Genomic DNA, 27,726 nt, shown 5'->3' on the forward strand with positions numbered 1-27,726 from the left:
ATTAATAAATTGTTCTCAGAAATGAGAGGTGTCTGAATTTCGTTTCCTGAGCAGCTCAGGACAAGTTGGCCATCATCAAGATACAGGCTCCACGGTGCTCAGGGCCTATGATAACCTCTTCAATGCAAAATAACAGAGGACCAGGTCCCAATGATGGGACCTGATGATATCCTTATCTCTATTAATATCATGCTGACAGGCTCCATCTCCATGAAATTGCTTCGAAACTAATCGGGATAAAAGTGTATCTGTTTGCATATAATTTATCTTGTAAACAGAAAGTAGAATTTCCATATCGGCAACGTAGGGTCGTTAAAGGCATTTTCGATACAGAAGCAGCCTGGTGACAAAATGGGTTTGTGCTGGAATTCACTGACGTGGCCCTGTGTTGTCTCTCATTCCGTCCGGTGCTGTAATAGATTACTTTTCTTAAAAAATAATGTCATCATCATAAAAATTTTCCCTATTTAACTCATCCCTCAATTTTTAAAAAGACAATTTTATACTTTGAGGGATATGGGGTACATGTTTCTTTGTACTTAGTAATTCCTTATTGATTCAAATATGATTTGCAAGAACTATAAAAATGTGTTTCAGGGTGCACTTAACTCTCCCCAAAAAAGAAAATGTGAAAGTACATCGCTAATTTTAAATATTTTCCCTACGATTCCGGGGAGAGCTATTGAGATTAGGCAGAGACGCTGAGCATCCTTGTGACTTTCTTTATTACGACTATTAAGATGCTCAGCTGCTGTTAAACCGAATTAAATTGCCTTTCGATCGTCTTTTAATGGAAAAGCCACAGGTGGCCGCGCACTTCCATTGCAGAGTCAGACTTTTTGCCCTTTAGCGGAATCTGAGGAGTAATGTAGCCCATATTCTATCCTGAGCTCTAGAGACGAAAATGCAGCTGCGCGACAGGCAGAGTGCATTACCTTAGTTGAAGGAAAACCAAAATTCCTGTCGTGTAGAGCCACGTTTGTACTTTATACGTTCTTTTAGCTCTTAGAAATTGCTTAAGTGAATGCAAATCTCAAATAAAAGACCAGACAAACAAATGAAATATACGAATCAATGATAAGATTCAGAAATATTGTAGGAAATGCATCTGCGGAGAAAAGCGGCTGGAATCTCACAACTAGGTAGGAGGTTGGATGTCACGGGAGAGAAAAGGCACCCCGGTCTCAAAGTCAGGGCCCTGCGACGAATCCCTCCCCCTCCGAGCCTCACGGACCGATCACAAAAGAAAATGCGGACAGTTCATCGTGAGCGTTACACAGAAGCGCTTTCTACACCGAACGATGCCATCTCCACAGACGACAATTCCCTTTGCGTCTGAAGACGTCGCCTCTCCCTCGGCGCGCCCGAGGCCTTGCGTCCCGCGTGTGCGAGCGGGCTCCCCTCCGCGGCAGCGGCCCTGCTCCGGTTGCCACGTGCAACGAGGTGCACGCTCAGGCTCAGGCAAAGACAGCAGTTAGGGAGCGAGGTTCGAGCCGAGCTGTGAGGTCGCTCCTGCCCCCACCCTCGAAATACCTCTGAAGTCAGCCTCGCATTGCCTGGAATTTTTACAATTAATGTTATCATTTTATACTTGTATTATTATAGTCCTTATTTGGGGTTACGGTGTTGTCTCTAAAAGATACACATTTATTTTCCTCATCTTCTTCCTTCCTCTTCCCTTCTTCAACCACTGAGTCCTGAAGCCACCGCGTGGGGCGGAGCAACTAAGTCCGAGTTTCCTGTCGCTGTCACGGCAAATGGCCGCAAACGCCGGGGCCCAGAGCAGCACGGGTTCATCACCTTACGGTTCCGGAAAACGGAAGCGTGAAATGGGTCTCGCCGGGCCCAAACCGAGCATCAGCAGGACCCCGTTCCTTTCACAAAGCTCTAAAGGGAAATCCACCTCTTTATCGTTCCCAGCTTCTAGAGGCTGGCCGCACTCCTGTCTCGGGGTCCCGTCCGCCCTCGAACCCCACCATGCCATCTCTTTAGTTCTCTCTTCTGCCTTCCGCTCGTGCTTAGAGGGAGCCGCGTGGCTAGGCTGGATAACCCAGGAGGCCAAGGTCACCTGTTAGCAAGCTTACCTCCCCTGGGCGTGTCCCCTGGCTATTACCGATTACAGAGATCAGGCCTCAACGTCTTTGGGGAGCCACGTCTTTGGGGCTCCGCCTACCGCCATAGGGCACTGTGCCAGCGGGGCTCAGGGGAGTGTGTCAGTGGCCCCCTAGACAAGAGGCACTCAGAGTGTAGGAACCCACGCAGGGTGAGGGGCCTCTCCCTGGGAGGGCTGCCCGTGCAGGGGCCGGTCCCAAGTAGGGTGAGAGGGCGTGCATGCGTGCGGCCGGCTGGCACACGGCGTCGGCACCTGAGCAGCCTAAGGAGGATCTCACACGGGGCAGCCTTCCCTGTGACCTGCCCTGTGACGCTGGGGCTCTGTGGGCTCAGGAGGCGTCCCGCACCCCGCACAGGACATTCCCCCATCAGGTGACAGAGCCCACGCAGAGGGTCCACACTCGTGGGGAGGGGAAGACGGGGCCCTGCGTGCCAGCTGGCTGAGCGGGGTGTCCCAGCAGGGCAGCCGGTCACCCCCGGAAGGATACCTCCTCCAGGAGGGGTGGCCTGGCCCGGGCTGTCCGCGCAGGGGCACGTGACAGGGCCTTTGACGTTTGAAGAAATTCAGAAATGCGCCACTTTTGACAGTTTAAAGATGGCGCTCCAAAGATGATTTTTCTTATTCTTTAATAAGGGAAGTTTTAAAAACTTGGAGATGCCATCTAAAAACCAAGACTCTGAAATGATCGAAAATAGAAGCGATTCATGGCATTGTTTTATATTTTGTCTTAATCTATATGAAGAAAAATTCCATTTTCAAAGGCATTGTAAGACAAAATATAAAAGTTTAATTTACCACCGATTTTGAAGTATAGAAGCTTTTATAAAGAAATTCCATGTCATAAGCGATTAAGCAGAGAGAACTCTTTGGTAGGCTCATTTTGTTCCTATACAGATATAATTTCCTGGTACTGATATGATTTCTCCATTTCCCCTCAAGGAAGCAACACTCACGTCTAAAGAGACTTTATGTGACAATTCTACTTTAGCGGCAGGTCCTTCGAGGACGAGAAGTAACTCGTTTGTGAACCTTTTCCCTCTAAACAGAAACATTTGCAATCGATCACTGGGTTCCTTTCCACTGGGGTCAGGGGCATCCTCTCAGGACTTGTTTGTCACCAAACCGAGGAGGGTGACAATCGCGTTCTTGTCACTCAGCACCCCAGGCACGGCCCCCGCCAGCCCCGCGCGGCTCTGCTGCGATCACGTGGCGGCAGTGACGCCACCAGCCGATGCCACCAGCCGATGCCACCGGCCGCCGCCTCCGAGCCCCTCCCAAATTGCGGTTTCCAATTACGCAACTGTCCAACTGAATTTAATATTAGAAATAAAGAGTTCGGTGATCAGCTCTGTCTCAAAGTGTGAGCACAGCCCCGCCGATCTGACGCGGTTGACAGAGCCGGCGTCCGGGGTCTTCTAAGCGTCGGCCGAGATCCCACGAGACCCGTCTCTGCTGTAGAGAAGCCCAGAAACTGTCCCAGCGCTTCCAAACAGTTTCCCCGACAGTCCAACCCCTAGCGAAATGAGAAACTCCCCGGATAACCTGTCGGCCGTTCCGGTTCCCGTCGACTCCTGCTGTGTCGCCTCAGCCCTGCTGACTCTGCATGGACGCGGGCCCTTTCTGTCTCCCCGCACGGCTCTCATCTTTCTTCGCTGGGAGAGGCCCACCAGGTTGATAAAATGATCCCCATCTTTTTTCTGCTCTGAACCCCCTGGCCTGTTGGTCCCACTGAGAGAGTTTGAACTTGAGATTTCGGGAGCCCTAACGCCTGTTAGAAGTGGCGTCCACAGAATGGTCATGTGCATATGCGCCGTTATCTAGAGAATTAATCGCAGCCCTAATCAGATTGTCAAAAGGCCAACATCCTGACAGAGGCGGAGACTGGCCATTCCGTGAAGCTGGACCCCACCGCTCTGCGCCCACCGACGCTTCCTGCTCGCCCCCCACCCCTGCCCTGCAGCCCTCACCCCTCACACCAGCCTGTCATGTGGCCTGCACGTGGCCCTCACTTTCCTGTGACATGTGTAAGCATCCAAAAGGACTGCTGCCGGTTAGTGGAACCTGTGTGGGGGGCTCCGTGCAGGATGGTGGGGACCGCTCTACAGGGCGCTCGACGGAACAATGCACGTTGGTCGATAAGTCAAGTCAGGTCACGGACCGTGGACTGAACACGTTCTGCGAAGAGGCACCGTCACGGTGGCCATGCGAATGGTCGCATGATCCTGCTAAAATCAGAGATGAGAAATGGCTCTCAAATATACATTCACGAGTGCGCAACCAGGATGCTCCATGCGCAGATGAAGGTCGACGGAGTTGGGGGGCAGTGAGGGAGGGGAGGAGAGGAGGCTGGGTCACTCGGGAAAGATGGGGCTGCGCCACAGGGCCCCTTGCCAAACCGCGCTCGCGAGCTCAGCATGGCGCTGTTCGATACAGTGTTCCTCCTGACTGTGCTGCTCTTCAGGACTGGCCACATCTCACACAGTTCTAGTTAACTTTCCACGCAATTTTCAGCAACTAACAAACTGAGGAAGGATTGTATATAAGCTGGAAATTTGCTTATTTATTCCTTTGGTGACTGTAGAGACAGCTGCTGTGTTTCCCCAGCAGAAGTTATTATTAGCACTCTGTCCTCACAATCCCACGCGACACCCCAGCCAAAGGGCCCTTATTTACTTCATGGTGAAAACAAGTAAAACATGAATAACTCGTTAATACACCCAGCACTGATTCGTTACCTTGTCTTCAGGAAACCAGTTATCAATATCAGCCTCTGCCGTAACAAAATATTAGTTTCAAATTTATTTCTTCTGTACGAAAGCAACATAATGAATCTCATACCTCACACAGACAAATGTCTCAAAGTAAAGATGGTTTCTACACATTAATGTCACCAGAACAATAGTTTGAACAAACCCGCTACATTTTGGGTGTTTCCTGTCGGTGAGAAACTTTGATTGCGTGCACTTTTTGAACGGGGTTCAGAGTCACTCTGCAGCGAGGGTTGTGTTTGCTGTCCTGGGCGCTCATAGTTTTCCGTCAAGCTGCACCAAAGCAGCAGTGAGCGTGACTTCCCTGCGTGTCACCAAGTGCCAGACCCTGGACACCGCCATTCGAGGCCAAGCTGTGATCTCGGTAGGTCTTTAAGGGGAACTTGGTTTTCATTTTGTGATATTCAGGGCGAATTTAACTTTTGGTGTTTTTATGGTCAGCAACATCAATACCATGCAGTTGATTTATGAAAGACTTTAACTGGCATCGCATGGTCTCTCTAAATAATAAATGAACTTGAGTGAGGGCTGAATTTAGAGGGCAGATTTTGCGTCAGTTCGGAGGCTATAATTCTACAGTTGGCAGAGAAAACAAAGATCGGTTTTGCTACTACTGACAGCGTCTGCCCTGAGGTGCTGAGTCACTGTGCTATGGTCACTATTTCCAAGACTCGGCTTTACCGAACATCTGCTTTTCACGACCACATTATAAGGGGAAGGATCTAAGAGGCAGAAAACACACGAAATCCCCAGGACAGGAACATTTTCCTCATCATCTCTTCCACAGACCAGCGGCAGACTCCAGACTCAACCTACTGGTCACGTGAGGGCATTTTCAATGACGCTGTTCCACACTCGTCCCTTTCATGAAGCACAATCTGAGGGTGAAGGTGCATGTGGTCTGGGGAACTCCCTGCGACGACCAGCGTCCACGGCACAGCAGACGGGGGTCGCACAGACGAAACGCCTCTGCCCCCTTCGCGGGGCGGGCAGCCCCTGGTCCGGGTGGAGGACGCGCACGCCGAGGTCCCCCCGTCTTGCTACTAGAGAGGGAATGAGAGAAATCTGCAGATCGCACGCCAGCCGCGGACGCAGCGGGGTCGCTACGCTGGGCCACCTGCCGAGGACGGGGAAAGGCGAGCCCGTCTCACCTGAAGTCGGGGGACTTGCCCCCTCTGCAGGGGCTGTGCAGCTTTCCTGAAAAGCGGGGTGCACGGTACGCTGAGCGATAAGGAAGCCCGTTCCGTGAGCGCCATCGACTAAGCGGCCTCACGGCTCCCCCGCCCTCTGCAGCCGAAGGACCCTGCCCGAGTCGTCGCCGCAGCCAGGCTCCCTCTGGATGGAGTTTCTCGAGTCCCCTGTTCTGAAAAGTCCGGTGTATTTTCTAAGTCCAAGATTTTTCACTGAGCAGAAGGATCTTATTTTAATGATCTGAGACAGATGCAGCCACTAGAGAATCGGAGCGAATTCTAGGATCTATTGACTTCACGTTCTGTTAGGAATAAAGTTATGTTTAAATGCTAACGTCCTAACTGCGATCCAGTCATATCGAGGGTGGGGTGATGACCCCCCAAACACAAAAGAATAAACAATCATAGAACTGCAGAATTTGTAAGCCAGAGATGGTTCGGTGGTCTTCAGTTTTAGACCCTACGTTTTACAGAAGGTAGAAGGATGCCGGCGGAGGCCTCGCGGCTTCTCCTCCATTACGATTTCCCCTCTAATGCTGCAACATTCCCATGAGTACGCAGACGTATTCTGGAGTCTTCTTCTTATTTAAAAGAAGAAGAAGAAGAAAAAATACCCAGCCTCCTCCCACCCGCTCTGCGTCCCCCTAAGCACTGCCACAGTCCTCTGTGACCATCAGAGCGACGCCTCTGGACAGGGCTGTCTGCAGAGACCGTCACGATGGCCTCGTCTCCACGTGTCTCCTCCGCGCTCTGCACTGACCTCGTCCCCTAGCGCACGACCGAGGCCGCCCTGGCCACCTCCGCGACCCCTCTTTCTGTCTTCCTCTGGGATTCACGCAGGAGCGGAAGGCGCTGCCACGAGGAATCGTCACGTCGTGGGGCCGCACCGGTTCCTAAGGCCCGCCCTTCGCTCCCCGCTGTCTGGCGTGTCCCGTCCCCTCTCTCTGCCGCGAAGGCCCTGGGCGGCGTCGCGCCCTCGCTCACAGCCTCCGTGCCTGTCCCCCTGCGCCCGCGGGACCCCATTTGCTACCTTCGCCATCTGCTAGGTCACAGATCCCTGAATTTATTTTCGAACATCACATCCACAGATGCAAAAACCGCCCTGGCTTTCGTGTCCAGGTTCACACAAGGAAGACCGTGCCTCGTGTCGGTGACAATAAGGGGCCTAATTTTAGCCAATTAAACTTAAGTGACAACTAAACGTGGGACTGAGACCGAGAGTCAAACTCTCGGCGCAGAGCGTTTACACCTTTTCTGACGTTCACGTACGTGGCAGACTGGCCGAAAGGGCTCATCTCTCAGTCCTCGGCACGGAGCAACCACGCGTCCGACTTGGGGCCCCGCGCAGACCCCCCCGGTGGAGCTGGAGCTCGTCGCCCGCAAGTTTTCGCGTCTCAGAAGGTCCTACAGCAATGTTGTTCCTTGTTTGCCCTCCGAGTCGCGAAGCCGGGTTTCAACAGGAAGAGGATATTTGCTACTTACCCTCGAAAGGTGTCTCTTTCACGTGTGAAAACATTGAGGTGAAAATGTCACATATTTCACGTTTCCTCGGGCCTGTGAAATCTGAAGGGGTGTGAGATTCTCTGATATTCAGACGATTCCAGCTGGGGAGAGTAGAAGCATCTCCTGCCTGTGTGTGTCTCCTGGTGCTATACCCTGTCATTTTAAAAGGCACGTACTGAAGACTTTATTCTCTCCTTTACGGCATAAAATTACTAAATTGCCCTTTATGTAGAAAAAGACAAAAATTATCCTAGAACTCTGAATTTGTGATTTTAAAAAAAGGCAAATCTTGTATGACAGCTCATTGCTTAGAGCACTTTAAATTTATTTTTTATGCATTCCAGATTAACTTCTGAAAAATGAGAGCCTATACACATACTCTCTTTGGCCAAGAATTTGCCTACATGTCCAAATTATGTCAGTCTATAACTTACTCAACTTCCAGAGTAAGGCACACGCTCATGTGACCTAACTTGGGTGCCTACCTGCCACCTGCTCCACATTAATGCATAATTTCTTATGTCATTCCTGGAGCTCTCCCAAGAGTTATGGGTCACAGTGACAACACATCACCCCACCGGCTGAGCACTGGCTTGCAGTGACGAGCGACACACGTGGGCTAATGCTGCCATAATTTAATGCCTCGGTTCCTCCTGTACCCTAGAGTAGACGGCGTCTGGTCTGAATTTTGAGGATGCGTGATAGGTAACTGTCACCTGGATAGCGGAGACATTCGACCAGCCAATGAAGTATTCTGAAGTCCAGGAAGTTTGTGTAGGTGAGGGTAATTAGTCCTAAAAATAAACTCAGAATAAAAAGACTCAGCAAGTGGAACCCAGCCAGGATCCCATCTAATAAAAATAAATCGAGTTGAATTTTAAATGTTTGGAGGTTTCAAAAAATCATTTATGTTAAACTTGCCTTCAGTTTGAGATCACGTCGTCACGACGTCTGTGAAAGCAGCGACGACCTGCGATTGTACTGCAGACTCTTCGCTCTGAAGAACCTGGGTGTTTGAAACACTAAGTACATCGCTCTTGATTTTCCGACACCGCCCAGCAGCGGACAGTCCGCAGTCCTTCTCCACAGGTGGGGTCCCCCGGGGACACTCACCTTGCCGCTCCTGCAGTCAGCATTCCACCCCAGATGTGCCCAAATAAACGTGGCCGCGGTTCTCCGTGCGAACAGTACTATCGCCTATTTGTCATTTAAAAAGAGAGAGAAGCGTATTTTAAATTCTACTCTTCTAGATTTATTTTTATTCCACGTGTAACTATTTTAATTTTAAACCTATCCTCAAACTATTCAAATGAAACTAAATAACAAAACTGGAGAAGAAATCAATTTTCTGGACTTTCTAAACAAGATTTTTGTGTAGGAATTATAAGCCTGAGTAAAACTATCAGGCTGTATGTTTTTTTTATGTTTCCTACTATTGAGAGATTATGTAACATTAAAAAAAAAAAATTCTCCTAATGAGAACCGTCAATGTTTTTTTTGAGTTGAATTAGGCACTTTGGTCGTAGTATAAATACTTGTTTCGTGTTACTAATGGACTGTGAAAGAACTTGACTTTTAACAGGAAAACTAACTCGAAAATACAGAACTCAACTTGAAAACGTACTACACAGACGTCAGTAGCGTTTCATCGTTACCTCTGTCGTCATAATGGCTTGGGCGGAAAGGTGGGACAGCACCAGCACCTGCAAGACACACACCGTTTTAAAAACTGAAGGCTCAATTTAAAAACTTTAAAGCTGAAACTCTCAAATTCCGTGATTCCCATTATATCAATGAAGTTTTAGAACCAAATAAGGACGTGGATTAAAGTACGAAGCTAGAGTTTTGCTGTAAATGACAAAGAGAACCTACGGCGTTGAGAAGCATAGGGGTCCAGAACGGTGGACAACCCGTGGAGAGGTGGTGCTTAACCCGGACGCTAAGCAGTGAGCCTCCCAGGTCCACGCACGCGGACGGAAGACGAGAGACTCCTGGGTCAGAGACAAAGGGAAGTTCACTGAAAAAATAAGGAGTAGCTGGAGTATCATCACTTTCACACCAGTTTCCCGAGCTCCGTTTCCCACAAGATAATGCGCCAAGGACGAGGTGTACACGTCGGGGGGCTGCATGCAGCAGGTGCAGAGGAGAGCTCCCAGCTTAGGAGACCCCAGTAATATATGAAGGGCTAAAAGCACCTGGTCAGCCTTTTCCCCAGAAGCAGGTAGTATCTTTATTTTACTAGGCAGTAAATATGCTTTCCCTTTGCTCTTGGAAGGAGAGCCTATAACTTCCAAGGCTGCATTATGCCAACTTCTTTGAAAAGATCATCCAGAATTAAAGGCTGCCGTTGGCTGTGCCTATGATACGCAGAAATACAAGAGACCCATGGAGACTCGTGTCAACCATAGAGAGGAGGGAAAACACATTTTAAAAGCAGTTATAGGCCAGGCGCAGCAAGAGGTGCTTTACACACATTATTTTATTAAATCTTCAACATCATGTGAAGTATGCATTATAATATTTGTTTTATATCAGCTACATTGAGTCATCTTCTAAAGTCACCAATCTGCTAAATGATACAGTCAGCATTTGAACCTAGACTGAACTCACACTGCCTTCTACTTTAAGTTTAAATTTAACTTCAGAAAGTAGAAACTTTTAGAGAAAAATATATTATCACATTTTAAATAAAGTGACCAAAGTTTAAAAATAAAAAAAGTTACTCATTAAGAGATAGTTTCTTAAAATTTATAATTTTTAAAAAAAAATTACACAAAAAAATTTAGCTGATGTTTCCAGAGGCTTCAACCCCAGGGAGAGGATGGAGCCGCATGACTTAGGCCAGTTCACTATTTGATTGACAAGGGGCAGCTGGATGCTGCCTCTCCTGGAAATTCTGAGACCTCAGCACCTTGGACACCGCCCCCGGCATGCAGTGCGTAGCTTATGTCACTGTGCGCGTTAACATTGTTCTAGGGAATGAAAATTTCTGGTGTCAGAGGCTTCAACCCCAGGGAGAGGATGGAGCCGCATGACTTAGGCCAGTTCACTATTTGATTGACAAGGGGCAGCTGGATGCTGCCTCTCCTGGAAATTCTGAGACCTCAGCACCTTGGACACCGCCCCCGGCATGCAGTGCGTAGCTTATGTCACTGTGCGCGTTAACATTGTTCTAGGGAATGAAAATTTCTGGTGTTTTCCATTCTCGCACCCCAAAACAGTGAAATTATCTCTTCTATATCCTACGTTGCCTTTGACATATTTCTTAAATAATTCTAAAATGTGTATACAGGGCAACTGTCCAGAAGTATAATTCACCTTTTTTATTTTTAGTTTTAGTTTTTAAATGCCTGCAGCACCTGGACTTCCTAGGTGGTCTCCCATCCAAGTTCTAACCAGGCTCGACCCTGCTTAGCTTTCGAGATCAGAAGAGACTGGGCGCGTTCAGGGTGGCATGGCCGTGGACTAATTCACCTTAGTTAAAATAACGAGTACTCTCTCCCCATCAGCACTTCTTGACTCGTGTCTCTTACTTTTCTCCAAGGCACTTCTCACCAGCATGTCACATATTTTATCCGCTAGCTTGTCTGCCTCGCATCATGAAAACATAAGCTCCATGAAGGCAGACACTGTCTTCATTTGTCTTCATGCCCACAATCTCCTCCCTGCCTATCACGGGGCTGTCAGTGGACCCTCGATGAATAGAGCTTGAATCAGTGACTATGGATGGTCCTAACGCAGTTATTAAATGTCATGTAAAACATTTCTTATTTAATTTGCAGTCATATTCCAAATGTCGCCATTAATGTCTCTGTCCCAAGCGGGCTTTGGCTGGTCTAAGAACTCATATTTCATATTTACAACATGTTTATATTTCCATTTGGTGAATTTCCACTGATTATAGGTTAACTGAAGCCATAAATACATCATTTCAAAACTTCTGGAACGAAATAAGCGAGGTCTTTGTTAATTCTTTTATAAAACAATGCCATTGGTTCTTTTTTGTTCTTGAATCTGGTTCGGATTATGAAAAAAAAATGTGGAAAAGACTTTATAGTCCTCAACTTGCAAAAAAAAAAAAAAAGACGTAGAATAGAAGCAGCAGCCCTCAGGCTGTCGTGACATCGACTGTCCACACTCAGCTGCAGTTCTCGGCCCCTGGCATCCCCACCCCCCACCGCACCCTCCAGCCCTGCACCCTACACCCCAGCCTCGAGACTGACCTCTTCGCGCGCTCATGCTCCTTCTGGCCTGGCGTTGCTCCGCCGGTGGCAGAGGGCGGGTCGCTTCGGTCTGCCTTCCGTGGGGAAGTGGCCGCCGGCGAGCGGTGATCATAGTCACCAGTCTGACGGCGGCCCCTGGGGAGCTGCTGGGAGAGGCAGTTTGGGCTGCAGGACGCTTGTTCCTCCAGCCGCCAGCGAACCACGGGAGCCTTCGGGGCGGCTGGGAGGGAAGCTGCCTCCGACCCCAGGGAGGGACGCCCGGGCAGGGTGAGCTCCGGCGGCAGAAACCGCTCCACTTACGGCCTTGGTGACCGTTCCGCCACTTACCCCACGGGTTCCTGAGCCCTGGAGGGACTTAGTGACGCTGTTGGGTCAGAGGCACCACACACGCGTGACACGCGCACCCTGGCCTGTCTGGGGGAATGCGTGACCTTGACTTCCCGCCTTCAGGCAGGGGCAGGCATCGCGTGGCTGACCATTTATTCCTCGCTCGTCCTATGGTGGGATGTATAATTTGGATGTTATTAAGATACGAGAGATTTTTAAAGAGGTTTTTTATGTGTGCGGTTTCTCCAGGCTTAGTCAGCTACTGCTTGTTATAGACGATAGTAAATGCCACTTAATTTAAAACATCATGAACAAAAAATGCTGTATATAAACTTGCTACTCAGAGTGTGGCCCATAGACCAGCTGAGAGCTCATTAAAAAGGCAGAATTGCAGCCCACCCCAGACTGACCGAATGTGAATCCGCATTTTTTCCAAGATCGGCAGCTCTCACGTAGGCAACGTGAAAATTTGAGAAGAGTCCCTCAGATTCTGTGGCTCCCTCTGACCCCACAGAATCTTCTCATGGGCATTACGGGTTACAAAGAGCGACGTAAAATATGAGGCTCGTGCAGCGAAAGCATAAACTGAAATGTGTCACCAAGACATGACGCTGCCCTTCCCCGGAATGGATCCTTGGTAAACGTCTCCAGTCTGTTTACAGAGCGACATCATTTCCAATGGCCAAAGCCACACATTCCCGCAGCGGACTGTCTCATAAACCTCCATTTGCCCACACCTCCTGCCAGGCTCACCCTCGGTGGACTCAAAAATGGACTTCTGGTTCCTGCCGCTTCATTTTTCCTCTACTCATGTCATCTCTCTTGGGGACCTTCCCGGTAACGAGGCGAGAAAGCTTTACCACTCACCTGGGCGGGAACACCTGGCGTGGCTTGTGGTTCTTTCTCTGTTCCCTCGTCTGTATCCGACAACTCACTATTTCTCACTCAATGCACCTTCGAAACATCCCTCTCATCTCCCTTGAACTCTGCACCCACCCTGCGGAACTGCCTGTCATTCTTGGCAAATGAGAACGGCTTTTGCAGTCAGGCGGCTCGGGAACGCCTTTCCCGTCTCCTCAGTTGATGTCCGTCATCTTTTCTGCACGACGAACTATTCGTTCTTCAAGACTCAGCTCCAATGCCTTAATAAAAATAAAAATCAGTATCGAGGAATTCATCTACCAAACGGTATCGAAGTGTTTATCTACCAAGTTCTTTGGTAGATAAATTGCAGTCCACTGCGTATCATCATCCTTTGCAGTATGACTTAGCAGAGTCTCCCATCAAGGAGTAGAGTCCATGTCCTTACCCCTTAAGCTGGGCTCGATTTGATTTGCTTTGTTCAGTAGGATGCAGGGACGGCGACAGTGTCCAGTTCTGAGCCCAGGCCTCTAGACTTCGCGTGCGGCCACTCAGGCTAGCCTGCGGGGGAGTCCGAGACTGGGGCTCCTGAAGCCACTCACAACAACCGAACATCAGCTGATACCCAAACACACGACAGGGACCGACCCAAGTCAGCAGAAACGCCTCTTTTAGCCCATGGGAAGAACTCCCGCCCGGCCATTCACGAGAGAAGACACATGCTTATTTTTTTAACCACCGTTGTTAATGATTTTGACAGCAACGACCAACGGATACAGACAGAAACATTTTAAATGAGCCTCTCGCCAGCTTGGGGCCTGGTGGCTGCCTGTGAAGATGAGGCCGAGACCGTTTAGTGCGTAGTGCAGCCCTCGAACTAAGAATGTTTGACGCCTTGACACACTTCCTACGTGGAAAAGAAACCAAAGATTATACGCGGCCTCTCAAGTCCATCAGGCCGAAAACGCGTGCCCTCCAGCCCTTCACAGAGCGAGGCTGGCCGGTCCCTGACCCACGGCGACGTGTGCCTGACCCACAGTAGACGCATGTGTGGACCAGTCGATAGACCGGGGCTCCGGGAGCGAATCCGCACGCGGACGGACTGTCTGTCGTCCCCCGGCAGAGCCGGTACCGCGCGTCTGCGAGGAGGACACAGTTGTCCAGACATGGCACCTGGGTAACAGTGATCTAGGGAAAAAGAGAAAAGGAAAAAGGAGAAGAAAAAACTATGACCACTGATAGATAATCTCAGGTGAAATCGTGACGCTTTAGAAGATCGTGGAGGAGAAGGTGCTCGTAGCCTCCCCTGCAGAAAGTTTTCTTAAACACGATGCAAACGCGCCAGTCATAAAGAAAAAAAACGGGTGAAATGATGACCTCAAAATGTAAAACTTCAAGTTGTTAAGGTATAGTATAAAGCGAATAAAAAGACTAACCACAGAGCGGGAGAAGATGTCTGCATTACGTGCGGCTGACAGAGTCCGCCCCTCAGAATAAGGGAAGACGTCCTTCGAAGCATCGGGAATAGACAGCACGATGGACACCTGGGGAGGAACTGAGCAGGCGCTGGAACAGAGGTCAGTCCAAGAGGCCGGTACGTACACGAAATGGATCCCACCTTGCGAATAGGCAAAAGAATTAAAATCAAAGGACGATGCTATCGGAAAACCGCCACGTTAACAAAACGAGAAGGTGGACGGGCCGGTCTCGGAAGCAGGGAAGAGACTGTTCCCTCCCAACAGGGTGGCAGGAGGTCCAGCCACCTTGGGAAACTCTTTGGGGTAATTTTATAAGATTGAAGAGACTTTTCTGACCTACGATTTCAGTGTTTATCATATACCCTGGATCAGAGGCTCTAGTGTGGTTTCCGAGACCATGAGCATCAGCCAAGAACTTGTTAGAAATGCAGATAGATCCTCAGGCCCCACCCCAGATCCGCCCCATCAGAAGCTTTGGGAGAGGGGCCCAGCGATCTGTGTTCGAGTCAGTCTCCCGAGAGACACTGATGCTCCAGACAAACGCTCGTCTCCCCAGGTGTGTGTTCAGATACGTTCGTGGCATCGGCAGTCGGGAGCCCAGACTGGAGACGACCCAGATGGGTAAGGAATCCCGGCGGCATAATCAAACGACGGAAGTGTTTACAATGGATGAAAACACTTCGGCTTCATGCGGTCACACGGCTCTGTCACACACACAGTGTGGAGGAAAGAGACCATGCAGCCGAAAACCCGAGTGTGATTCTAGTACCATGAAGTTCAAAGATGGACAAACCAGGCGCGAGGGGGAACGGGGTGCAGGCTCGAGGCGGTGCTCAGTCGCGGGGCGGCCGATGGCCGCGGCGGAGTTCTGTTTCCGGTCCCGAACAGTAACGACGTGGGTGTCCGCGTCACAGTCATTTCTGAAATGCAGACATTGCATGAATGTTTAAAGATACATGATAGATCACAGTTAGGAAATACAAGCCCTGCTTATAAACAAGAACCTGAGGAGGCTTCGGCTTTCACTCCAGAGATAGCACACGCACAGTTCTCAGTGACACTGCATCAGGTCCTCGTGAAATGTCACCTGTTGTCATCATTACGATTATGTTAGCGTTAATTGAGTAATTTGAAGTTTCATCAGATTGAACGTAAATGCCGAAGTATTTTCCTCTGCCGGAAACATTTTTAAATTGTCCTTTATGTTAAAGACTGTCACCTAAGAACTTCTCAGGAAGAGCGACGCGCAGGCGTCTCTTTGGATGGCGGGAGGGTGCTGGGCCTCTGTCAGTCGTCCCTCGCCTGAGCTGGTTGCGGAAGCTGTGGGAACGACCGCCATAAAGCCGCAGGCCCCCCGAGCAGAAGTGGGCGCAGGCGTCCGCCTCGCTCTGCCACTCTGGGCAGTTGGTAACGAACTCACCGATGGGGTCCCACCGCAACGACTAGAGGGTAAAGGTGGGCGACATTTTGACATCGGATTGGAAAATCTGCCAAGTCAGGCCTGGTATTCAAAGAATCACGCCAGCCCCTGAAAATCTCTGCCGGCTCACTCCATCATCCATCAGCGGACAGGCGGAAACCGGGCCGATGGCGCCCACGGCTCCACCCCAGACGCCCTTAACCACCGCACCGCCCGGGGGGACGTCCCTCCCCGCCTTCCTTCACCAGGGCTGCGCAGTGGGTCTAGTTTAAATTCGCCTCCATATACTGTACGTCGTAATCACTGGCCACGCGAACTCAACAGCTGGTCCCGGGGCACCCGAGCCGCGGCGGAGCTGGCGGGGTGCACAGGGGAGGGGGGTGCCGCGGGACTCGGGGCGCACGCACCCCCTGCACGGTCCAGCAGCCGCCGCTGTCTCCACCTGTTTAAAAAAATAGGTAAAATCTAGCAGGTCACAGGCCAAACTCATGGATGTATTTTGCTTGGTCCAAGAAGTGCTGCAAAATCTATATATTGGTAAACAGCATTTTAAAATAAAAAAAATATATATTAAGTATGGATTTCTAATTTCCCTTGAAAAATCAGAAGATCTAGCTTTCAGTCTGGGACGTATCACTTGAAAGAACAACTTTATTAGGAGAGAGAATGGAAAAGATGTGGAACATTTAGTAACGTGTCCACTCTCTTGAGGCCGGAGGACACCTCTGATTCTGCACCCCAAAGTCTTTCTTTCCCACACACCCCGAGCCAAGGCGTGCTGATCAGAAGGCTGGGTGTGCTTTAAGTTCTAGAGGTGACCCTATGAGCTGGGGTATCTGGACTCCAAATGATTAGTAACATTTGCTTTGAATTTTTAAAAAATGTTATCTAATAGTTGGACTTTTACAAATTACCTCTGGAAAATATAGTACTTTGGCTTCGCGTTCTATAGATAAAAGCAGTCCCGTCAGGTGGCCATCTGGTACATTGGAAATCGATACGTTCTGCCTAATTTGTCTCTGTTATTTCCAGGGTCAGGCCCCTTCGCCTCCAATGATTTGGGCTGAGTGTGATATATCACAGGGCCACGCGTGACAGCCGTTACCCAGAGGAGTGTAGGGCACACAGTACTCTCACATCTGCCCGGCCCCCTCCACCTCGGCTGAGGGTTTAAAGTGTCTGTGATGCTTCAGATTCGGAATACTATCTCACTCTTTTCAAAAAGCAGTGTATTAAATCTTCGCGCGTGGGTGCCATAATATCACTGTTATGACAAATAGAAATATATTTCTCTTATTTTGGTAGGAGAACTGAGAACGCAATGGTAAATTGAAATATTTTAATGGATTAAAAACTACCTCTCTCAACAACTCGCTGTACATACGTACATGTGAACATATAAAACAGCCGACGACATTGTACACGCACACGCACGCACGCACACGCAGGCACAACCTGGTGGTCTAAAAGACTCATAAAGTTTAGAAGAGTCCCAAGAAATCAGAGGAATCGCAGGGTTGGGGACATCTCTGAGTCAACGGAAGGGCAGATAAGAAATCACTTATCTGCTAAAACTATATACTTATCTATGGCCACGCCACGCTGAACAAGCCCGATCCCATCTGGTCTCCGAAGCTAAGCAGGGTCGGGCCTGATTAGTACTTGGGTGGGAGACCGCCTAGGAAGACCAGGTGCTATGGGCATAAAAAATAAAAACTAAGGGATTGAAAGCTGACAAGGTCCTTGCAATCTGTGAGGTCAACCAAGGGTCGCCTCGCCTAAAAAATAAAAGTAAAATAAAAATTAAAATAAAATCAAATAAAAATTGTATACTTAATGAGTATAAGCCAAATGACACACATTTTAATGCAGCCAATGTTATCATAACATAATGTGACATTATGTCCCAGCTCCCCTTCATAAGCCTCGAAGTCATCATCCAGAACATATTGAACTTTATACTTAATGCAAACAATCTTAGAATTCGATTTCTCAAATTATAGCAAATTAGAGGCCGTGTATCAGAAGTCTGAGGCCATCTTAAGAGTCACACTGTCAACAGAACATTGGCCGTGGGTATGGACAGAATGGTTTATATTAGAATCTAGTATCCTGTCCATGATACTAGTATATAATATTTAAGAATCAAAGAAAAACATCAAAACAGTTATAATTTTTATTTAATTACTTCAAATATATATAAATATATATACTAATCCTAGAAATTTCACATATATAATTTCTTCAAAAGTGCTGGACATTTGAAACATTGTTGCATTTAGTTTCCTTTGTTTCTGTGTGAAGTATATTTTTGTATCCTCGCTGTTAATGCCCATTTTATGTGGTCTAAATGATAAAGAGCCATTTGTAACCCATATTTCAAAATGTTCTGTTGAGACTAACTAGAGAGTCACCCCTGATCGCACGGAGAACAGTGAGTCGCTGACCGGTCGGCGTTTCACACTGACGTCGCTCTGTGGTCAATGCTCTGAGACATGTTTTTGGGGTACCCCAATGCCATGACACATAACTGACTCCCATTCTAGTCGAATCCTCTACAACAACAGAAACAGAAAGGCTAAGTTAGGGACAGCGTTTCATTTAGAACTATACCGCCCGTACTAACAAGAGTGTTAATTCGAGACGATCGCTCAGTCGTGGTTAAACAGGTACTCGTGCGTTTAACAACAAAAACTGCGTGTGATTTTTGCAAGGTCTTACGTACAGACCATTCAGAATATTCGTTAGCAGGGATGACAATAATGACGGTTTATTACTGATGGCCAGAAGAAGAATCTTAGGAGCCAGGGAAAGAAAGTGAGGAGGAATCGTGCCCCTGTGTTGAAAGCAGAGCCCACGGCCATGCCAGCACCAGGACCTTAACAGCCTGTAGCCTCAAAGTGGGCGCTTCCCAGGAAGACCCCCAAATGCCATGCGCCCACCTAAGCCACACGCCACAGCCTGCGCCGCTGACTGCGGTGCCACTTGGAAAATCACGACCTATCCTCCCCATCTGCTCGGCAGACCAGCCTGAGCGCCTCTCGTCAGAAGCTGACGGAACCTGGTCGCCAGGGGGTCTGGGAAATGTGATTTCCAGGCTCTGCGCCCCTTCAGTCCAGGGAGGGTTTTAAAAGATGAGGATGTGAGTCTCGAGACGTAATATTTGGCCGAGTGTCAGGTTTTTTTTTGATCAGACAACAGAAAGTTATTGCCTCCCAGTTCTGGAGTCTAAAGATCTGGCTTCGAGGTGCGGGCAGGGCGGCTCCCCTCTGAGGACTGTGACAGGGAACCTGGCCGCGCCTCTCACCGGGCGTCTCCCGGTTTGCTGGCGACCTTTGGTGTCCTTGGCTTGTAGAAGCAGCACCCTAATCTCTGCCTTTGTCATTACATGGCATCCTCCCTGGGGACGTGTCCGTCTCCAAGCCTCCCCTTCTGATAAGGAGAGCCGTCTTATTGGACGAGGGCCCACCCTAACGACCTCATTTGAACTCGGTCACACCTGTGAAGACCCCGTCTCCAAATAAAGTCACCCTTCGAAGTCGTGGGTTAAGACTCCAACACATGGATTTGGGAGGATACAATTCAACCCATAAAGCCGACCTACGCTGTGTAACAAATTACTCTAACACTTAGTGCCTCAAAGAAATTATGTCTCGTCTCTCAGGCTTTCTGCGAGTCAGAAGTTTGGGAGCAACTCGGACGGATGGTTTGGGCTTGAGGTCCCGCAGTCCTCTTAAGGCTGGGCGGGGCTTGGAGGACCCACGGTCAGAGCGACTTACTCAGTGGCTGTTGGCAGGAGGCCCCAGCTCCTCTCCGCCTCGACCTGGCCACAGGATTGCTGGAGCGTCCTGACACCACGGCGGCTGACCTCCCCAGAGAGCGTGGCAGAGACGAGAGAGGGCGACAGGCCCAAACTAGGGAAGGACGGACGGATGGACGGACGAGGGAACGAAGAAGTAAGTAAGGAAAGGAAGACGATGGGCAAAACGATGTGAACGCACCATGAAGTTACACCGTCCCAAACAAAACCGCAGGGAGCCGCAGAGGATGCCGCATACGAGCGCGTGCTCTACGTGGCGTGGGTCGTTTGGTAGATGAATAGGCAGCAGTCGCGTATTAACCGTTATTCCGGATGCCCATTCCTTCATTCATCTTCTGACACAGACTGATGAGCAGACATTTGGTCCTATCCAGAACGACCGTGGGGACATCGGTGTGTGCCAAAAAGGCCTTTATATTTGCTCCTTTCAAAAAGTCCATGCTTAGGAAATGTCCCCGGGTTCAAATAGCTCATAACGTTATTTCTACTTTTGTTTACAGAATGAATATGTAAAAAATGCTATCATGTTTGCCTGGTCCGATCATTGTATTATGGCTGTATTGGCAATAATCATCCTCCTCGCCCTGGCCGCCTGGCTGGTCGTGGCACGTGGGGTAGGTGGGCGGGTCGGGCGGACCGAGTGTCTCCACGGACATTTTGGACAGAGCCAAATGTCCTGCAAAGCACAGACTGAGCGCGAGGCATCGAAATACATTTGGCCGTCGGATAAAGAAAACACATACTGAAAATATTTCCTAGTTTGATGCAGCTGTACCCGTTTTAGGTGAAGAATAATTTTAATAATGTATATTTTAAATATATCTTCAGAGGTGATTATTGAAATATCAATATTGTTACATAGCATTCATTTCTTTAAAAATTTTACTTCGTATTTTACCTCCAGAATTTGAGAAAAGTGAACCGAATGCCATCATAATTCAGGATCAAATGGTGAAATACGTTTTCCGGCCACAGAACACGTGTAGGATTTGTACTTACGTTAATCGGTACCATCTCCTGAATGCGCAGCGCTCACACGTGTTAACCACGTTTGTCTTATTAATGCCTCTTTAGAAAACATGTCCAATAAGACGCATCTAAACATATTTTTCCCACATGGGGATTTAGAATGAAACACAAAGAACAGCTATGATGCAAACAAAGCCAGATTCTTAAAGTGGCAGGCGCGGGGGACCATACAAGATGAGTTTGCGGACGCCTTTGGCTCCGTGAAGAGCCGGAACCAGCTGTGGGTTGGAAGAGAAAGACAGGCCAGCCCCAGACGTGGCTCTGTTTAGTTTGCAGGGAACGTGGGCGGGCCGTGCGGGGCGTCTGGCGATCCTGCCCACATTAAAGCCCCTTTGCTAATCACGCACACGCACGCGCCCTGCTGCTGGCCTCCGGCACCGGGCACCTCGCGGAGACCGGCCTCGTCAGCACATTCCCCTCTGCGTCTCCCCCACCTGGGGCACCCCGGCTGTCCTCACCAATGACTGCACCCCCCACGCAGAGATAGAGACATGAACGCAGCACCGCGCTCAAGTTCATTGCTGCCGGGGGGGAAGCCCGTCCGGTGGGTTTTTCCAGCTGCCATTTTCCCCGAGTGTGGACTGAGTCGGGCACTCGGAGCACGTAGCTGGCGTGGCCGGTGACACGCAGCCCTCCAGCCCCGCAGAATGCGTGGCCCAAACTCACCCAAAGAGCAGCGCTTGGGAGTTGGGCCACCGCCCACAAAGCTATCTCCAGGGTCAGCTCTGTCACACGCCATACTCAGTGTTTGAAATGTGCTCTGTCCCCAAGTCTTCCCAACAGTCCTGCACGAATAATCAATGATCCGTACTCACGAGCGGGCAGGGTGATGGTCAGACCGGTGAAGGAGCTCGCCTAGAATCGGGACGCAAACCCTGGACGATTCAGAACTTAGCTCCCTCCACTGGACTCCGGGCCATGATCAGAGGCCATGAGAACTGAAAAACTAAGGGTGCCCCTGAGCACCCAGCTGCCGCCACGATGTGCAGCTCAGTAAAACAGTACTTTTAAAAACATCACAGGACTACAGTGTACGCGGAAACTAAAAACATGTACATCTAGATCTCTGTAAAGTCCTGGATAAATTCGTGGAATGTGGGCGTTTCAAACTCTAGTTCTGTGTAGTTCTCCATCTGCTGGTGCTGAGGGAGGGCATGGCAGCCTGGAGGGGACACTGGCGTGGGTCCCCATGTTGCTGCCTTAGAGGAAGATGTCTTAATATGCCATTTACAAGACAAGCAGCCTTGAGCCTCATACGCGCTCACTGGCGTGTTCGCCTCTTCTGCCGAGGTGCTGGAAGTCACATTTGGTGCGCTCATTCTGATGCTCGGCCAGATCCCCGTGGGGCTTAAAGAGATTAAGGCCGTGTGATACCAGATTGTTGGTATTTAATGCTCCATTACTCAGCCTTCTGTGGGGGCCGGGGAGGCAGGTTGGCGGAACGGCTCTCAGGCACCGAGTGATGCAGATGCAAGTCGGTCGTGATGCTCTCCGCTGCCAGATGTGTCCGAGCGACCTCTGAATGCTACCCACGTGCTTCCCAGGAAACGAGATGCGGAAAAGTCCGCACGTCTGACGTGCCTTAGCATTCCGTTTGGCCGTCCCGGGATCCAGGGCCAGATGACTGTCACGAGCGCTGCCATGTGCCCCCTTCCAAATCAAATGCTGTTTGTACAGGCAGAACTCAGAATCACATTCGATTAATTTAAAGAAACAATTGGCCTTCTGCAGGCACACTCCTCCTGACCAGCAGTCACAGCGATAACTAGTTCCTGAGCAGCGAGGAGAAGGAAATTGTGGACCTTTCTTGTCAAAATCACATAGCAAATAAATGGCCCTTTAAATTGCGCGTTAGCAAATTAATTACGATTTTAAGTCTTGGCCTGTTTTTGCTTATCTTGAAATGATGCGGTGTATTGGTGTGAGTGATAATAATATATGTAATAATAATAAATATAATCCCCTTGGCTTCTGAAAACTTTGAAACCTCAAAAAAAGGTTTTGTGGGCTAAAATCGTGGCGTCACAGAGTAAAGACAGTGAAAGACAATCTCCGCTCCCAAGCCCTGCCCGGCATCTGACCCGCTCCTCCATGAAATCACAGAACGGGGCCACTCGGTCATCCTCCCCAGAGAGAGAGAAGCCATTCAAACGGCTGACGGACCCAGTTCTGTTAAACTCTTTATAATATTAAAAGAATATTTGTTTCTCTGAATTTCACACCTGATTCTGCTTCTGATGAAACCAAATTTCTAATACGGACTCCGTGTCCGAGCTGCCATCTGTCCGCTCGTGGAATTCCTGTGACGCTTTACGCCTCGGTTGCCTCATCCAGATCGTGGGCACAGTGACGTCCACGTCCTTGTCTGGAAAATTGGGCTTGAGCCCGAAGGACGCGCGTGGGACTCACAAACTCCGCTGCCACTCACCTGCGTCATACGGCCTGCTCGCGGGCGACGGTGCCGTCATTTCCTCCTGGTGACATCAGGGCGATGGTCCCTAGCACTGGACCTCACTCCATTCCTAGGGCACGTCCGCCTAAGTTCACAGCAAGTCCGTCTCGGTTTTCCGGTTTGGTTCGTTACGGTTTGGGGGTTGGTTTGGGTCTGCACGGTATGAGGTTTTTGCATGAACCGGGGTCCGCTCCACTCTTGGACGAGTTCCTACCTCCCTGTTAAGACCCCTCGCTGGTGGACACCTCGCCTCGTCTGACTGTGACTCTCGTGTGGCCCCTTAGCGCTCCCAGATGGAAAAATAAAAACAACAACATGCAATTATTGTAGTCAGGTTCAAAGTCTTACTGAGAATACATAACTTCAGAGCCATGTACTTAGCATCTCACCCATTCTTCAGACTCCACTGCAGCTTATTTATTTTGAATATGAAAGAAATCTATATTTGAATGTGTCCTCAATATCTCAAATAGTTTGAATATGCATCCTCGATAAATACTCATTGATTCACAGAACACATATCCTGCCTCATCAACGTATTATATACATTATAGAACATAGAAAACTGAATCTTAAGGAGAGGTGTTAAATTTGAAATACAGTATTTAAGCATTAATTAACTATAGTTAACGTCAGTGGATGTAAATCCTGATTGCGAATAGTCTTCCTGAATCATCGTCCCAAGGCGCAGTGGCCCTTGTCTCGGGGGGTCCGAGGCGGTCACCGTCATCGCGTCCCATGCTGCGGCCGACAGAGACGGCGGTGGTAACAGGAGTCAGCGTTATCGCTTCCTTCCCGGTCGTTTTTACTCGCATTATCGGTATCATGGGGAATCCGCGGTTTATTTACTCAGAGTTTTTAGGCCACGCGTTTATTTTGGGAGGCGCGATAATCAACACTAAATAACAGTCCGCCGACCTGTTGGACTCCAGCGCCTGCCGACGTGCCCAAGGCAAACGTACAGTTCATTTGCCCGCCTGGTGCAGTCCGGTCTCACTTCATGTGACGTGTGACCTTCTGATACGTGGCCAGAGGGAGGAGACTGGTGTCTATCTCCGTATCGAAAGTGAATCAGGCTTATTCTTCCTTACCGTCCAGAATCTACTATCTGTGTCACTGTGCTACGTTCTCGCATCCTCGGCGGGTCGAGCGTCCGTCATCCGTGCTGGATCTGCGCCCTTCTCAGCCGTGGAGCCTGCGCCGCGTGCCAGCACCCGCCCCTTATCAGAAGAAAAATGCGCGTCTGATCATTACGCCGTCTTTTGAGGGGAGGTCACTGACACCGAGCCCACATCTAAGAAGAAGGGCTGCATGTCCCCCAGGACCTACCTGAGGAATGAAGCTCTCTACCCTGGCAAAATACACTGCACACGAATGGGCACTCTCATCTTTTATCCGGGGACGGTGCTTGTTATATGAGGTGACACGAAACCGCATGGTAAGAAGCCAGAAAAACGGGTGACTTTGGTGTGGATTTGTCCCAGAAACTCTGGCTTACGGAGCGCCCCTCCAAGTAGCCCTCGATGACACACATTAATTCCGTCGTCACTGAGCAAAAACGAACGCGATCTCCCGGGGCGCTGAAGTTCCAGATTGTTTCTCAAAGGGCCACATCAATGACTGTCACTTTTTGTCAGCTGCGAACCATGATTAATGGGAGAGGCCCAAATTTCTGCCTGTCTTGTGTCACACGCTTCTTTGCTCGCCCGTCTGTTTTGTTCAGAGTGTTGACCAACAAGTTTCACTTGCTGTCCCTCATCGAGGCTGGAGGAATGTCCCCCCGTGGATTGGAGAGAAATGCTGAAGATTAGAGACAATGACACATAAGCAAGCGGCACACACAGGGATTTCGTAAAGAGACAAATGGGAAGCATGCAAAAGGCGGCCCGGTGAAGCCCTGCTGTCCTCAGTGACGTGTAAAACGCAAAGGTCTGCTGGCTGGAGCCGATTCGTGCCTAACTGCCGAGCGCTGTCCCACCGGAAGCAGCTGGCTTGATCTTGAAAAGAAACTGATAATTGTTGACCAAACAGCATAGGAAGATTGTGAAAATTAGGAGTCGATACGTGGAGGAAATTAACAGCGGGTTACTCTCTGATGCGAAGCCTCTTAGAATGGGACCTTTTTATTCTAATCTTTTTGAAAAATGAAAATCCCACATTTCACAGCAGATGACGCGTGAACCGTGGGTCATCCCAGGCTTCGGAGGATCTCCCGCCACTTAATACTCTTAATGACCTTCCATCAAACGTCCCCGCAAATAAAATCCTTTCTAAGCCACCCAAATCCTGGCTGGACAGTGGAAGGTTTATAAAAAATAAAGATGCTATGCTCTGCATGTTCCCCCTTGCCCGGAGCCCCGGGCCCCCCCACGCCCCGGGCCTGGGGACCCCCCGTCCTGGGCGCCGTTGGGTTTCACCAGGTGTTTGTGGCGTTTCTGAATTGGCGGTGCCCCCCGTAAGATGTCACAAACAAACTGCTCCATGATACAACTCAAGTCTCAGGATTTTCGTGCATTTTGTTTGATCGAATCTGGTCGTTCTTCTGAAAGGCAAAGAAATCGTGAAACCAGGTCTCAGAGTGTTTCCGGGTGGAGAATGAGGTGATCAGAACGATTCCAGGGAATGTGCACGTCGACGCGGTTGGCCTCCAAGGGGGAAGGTCATCTGAAACAGCCCCCCGAGGTGACACAGCGACTCTGCCTGACTCCCGCAGGAGCAGCCGAACGAATTGCAAGGGACTGGGGGCCAGTGCCCAGAAAAGGCTCGGGACAAACTGGGGCCATTCGTGAGCAGGTCGATCACAGTGAAAACCAGTGACTCGGTGAGCTGGGCCCTACGGCTCGGTCCTCGGACGGCTTCGGTTGCTGTGGCGTGGGAGCGACACCGTGTCCGCCCGCAGGGAGATGGGTCTGCAGGGCTGGGGACGTTCAGTTGAATTTCCCGGAGGAAAACGTACCCCCGTATAAATGAGTGTGACGTGAAGTGTGGAACTCTCTGGTTTGGCAGCCTTGGGGAGAGTTTAACATTGGCATGGCAAAGGCGGGGTGGGGGCAGGGCCGGAAAGCAGCCCCGACTGCTCTGCGTGACGGTGCGTTTCATCTCACATAGAAACGGACATCATTTTTGCGTCCTTTTAGTATATGCCGGATTTTCTAGGAACGTCCCCGCTTGAGGCGTGACTGCTTTGTTTTGCTTTGCTCTTTATTTGTTTGGAAGTTTCCAGGAGTTACTCGCCTGTATTCAAAATCATATCAGGGCGGCTGTGCTTCCACTCACGGCACGGCACCCCCGGATCCGCCTGCACTGGGGTGGGGGGCACTCACGCCCCCTCCCACAGGGCTCCGGCTGGCCCGGCGCAGCTGGGCCAACACGACCCTCTCTCTCCCCGAGTTCCTCGGTGCCACTGTCAGAAACCGACTGTCGCCGTGTGTGTGTGTGTGGGGGGGGCTTCTATTCCTGCATGTTCTATTTCATCCTGTTGATCTTTTGTCTAATACCGATGTCACTGTGTTGCCTCGACTACGGTGACCTGAGACAGAGTCCTCCGCGTTCGTCTCTTTTTCAAACCGGTTCAGCTATTCTCGACCATTCCCATTTCTGTATGAATTTTAGAATCATCTTGTTGATTTCTGGGGGGGGAAAAAACGCCTACTGAAATCTGTCTGGATTGTTTCGAATCTGTAGATCAATTTGGAGAAAACCGTCATGTTAGTAATATCGAGTCTCGAACCCGTGAACAAAGCATATCTCTTCATTTACTCTGGTCTGGTACAACTTCTCTCATCATGTGGTAGTTTTCAGACCCTGCACATCTTTTATTAGATTCATCCCAGCAGCATGGCCTCGGCATGCACGCACTGGGGGACCCTTGGGGACAGTAGCTAGAGCCACCAGCTGCTGTGCTCCCACACCGGCTCTGAGTATTGCGTGGTCACGGCTGCCACGGCCCCCAGCGATCCGTGTTCCCTCCATGTCAGAACACGCCCCCTCCCCAGCAGCGCCGCACGGCCTCCGCGTAGCCCGGCCTTAGGTTTCCCACCCGTAACTTTGTGGTTGGCATGGGGCCCAGGGGCGCTTGGGGATCCCCAAGATGCAGCCTTCTTTATCCAGAGATACGAATAAAAAGACGTGTTATCTGCTCCCATTAACCCAGTGCATCGTGGCGAGTAGGGACAGGCCACTGCGGCGGATGCTCCCCTTCGAGAGCGGGGTGGGCTGGGGTGGGGCTCTGTTTCTGGGAAAACGGGCCGCGAGGGGCATGGCTTTGGCCACCGAGCGGCTTATTCAAGACACCTGAGCAACGCACAGCGGCAGAGGGACTGGGGAAGAAGGTCAGAGCCCAAGTCTGCACGAATCCATGAACGGCTGCCACCTGTCTCCCTCCGGGACCCCCAGCAAACCCCCAGGGGGCGTGAGGGGGCCCACAGAGGCCGGCCCGGGGCAGGGAGCAGGAAAGAAACGCGCCCGAGTCAGAGGGGCGCGGACGCCCCCTTCGCCCCTTTCTTTTCTCCATCCTCTCCCGAGCCATCCAGCCCGTGGCGA

At 50.1% G+C, this 27,726-nt stretch overlaps 1 long non-coding RNA gene and 2 pseudogenes across 1 annotated transcript; 1 reads left to right on the top strand and 2 right to left on the bottom strand.

The window, feature by feature from the left end:
• Positions 1-8,697: 8,697 nt before the first annotated feature.
• LOC112484601 lies at positions 8,698-12,272 on the bottom strand. The gene is made up of 3 exons (XR_003048054.1): positions 11,798-12,272; positions 9,230-9,277; positions 8,698-8,771 (listed from the first exon to the last, which is right to left on the bottom strand). It is a non-coding gene; the product is annotated as an uncharacterized LOC112484601 (long non-coding RNA).
• LOC112484635 lies at positions 10,922-11,040 on the bottom strand (annotated as a pseudogene).
• A 5,195-nt stretch (positions 12,273-17,467) lies between the features above and the next one.
• Positions 17,468-17,586, top strand: LOC112484681 (annotated as a pseudogene).
• Positions 17,587-27,726: the final 10,140 nt, after the last annotated feature.

The sequence above is a fragment of the Pteropus alecto genome, unplaced genomic scaffold (assembly GCF_000325575.1).
Source record: "Pteropus alecto unplaced genomic scaffold, ASM32557v1 scaffold17, whole genome shotgun sequence".
NCBI classification, from domain to species: domain Eukaryota; kingdom Metazoa; phylum Chordata; class Mammalia; order Chiroptera; family Pteropodidae; genus Pteropus; species Pteropus alecto.